The following is an 827-nucleotide window of genomic DNA, read 5'->3' on the forward strand; positions in this document are numbered from 1 at the left end:
GTCATGTCGTGGCCATCCCGCCTATCCCAAAGACTCATCTCTATACCGCTCAATATCTCGCTCACCATCCCCGAATGGATCACCGCAGGTTTTACAAAACAACACCGGGGTCAGTACTAATCACACAATCAATATAGATAACAATAACAAGATACACAGACAGCTGAACTGTCACACACACACACACACACACACACACACACACACACACACACCAACTCCCATCATCTCAATACTGACTGTCCACTGGACCAGCCCTGCCAGTGGGGGACCGCAGCCGTTCCCACCTAAGCCCCGCTCATCGTACGAGCGATAACCCTGTCCATTAATGTGCACATCCCCTTCCGTGGCGGGTTCCACGAAGGGCGAAACTAGGGCGTGAAGTCACTCCCGCAAGTGACCCCACTCAGCCGAGAACGCATCTCGAGAGCCATAGACAACCAATCACAATTACAATCACAATCACAATCATCATATCAAACAACTAACTACAGCACATCACCAATATCCCATTATGGGACTAATACTGAGTAGGAAATCCTACCTGGAAAGCACAACACGCAGACGGTATCTACAATTTGTATCAAAACGGCTCCTCTACGAATTCTCCTCCTACCATACAACACATAGATGCTACCATTCAAATACTACTCATAAAAACCCCCAATTCCTAAATTAGGGTTTCATCAATCTTAACAAAACATTATAGAAATTATATTAAAAGCTTACCCTCGACGCAAGGAATCCAACGACACGAACTACGATACGAACCGACCGTCTGAACTCCGGGAATTGTCAAGAACGCGATTAGGAAGAAGAACTAGTTG

This window comes from Silene latifolia, chromosome 2 (genome assembly GCF_048544455.1).
Source record: "Silene latifolia isolate original U9 population chromosome 2, ASM4854445v1, whole genome shotgun sequence".
Classification (NCBI taxonomy): domain Eukaryota; kingdom Viridiplantae; phylum Streptophyta; class Magnoliopsida; order Caryophyllales; family Caryophyllaceae; genus Silene; species Silene latifolia.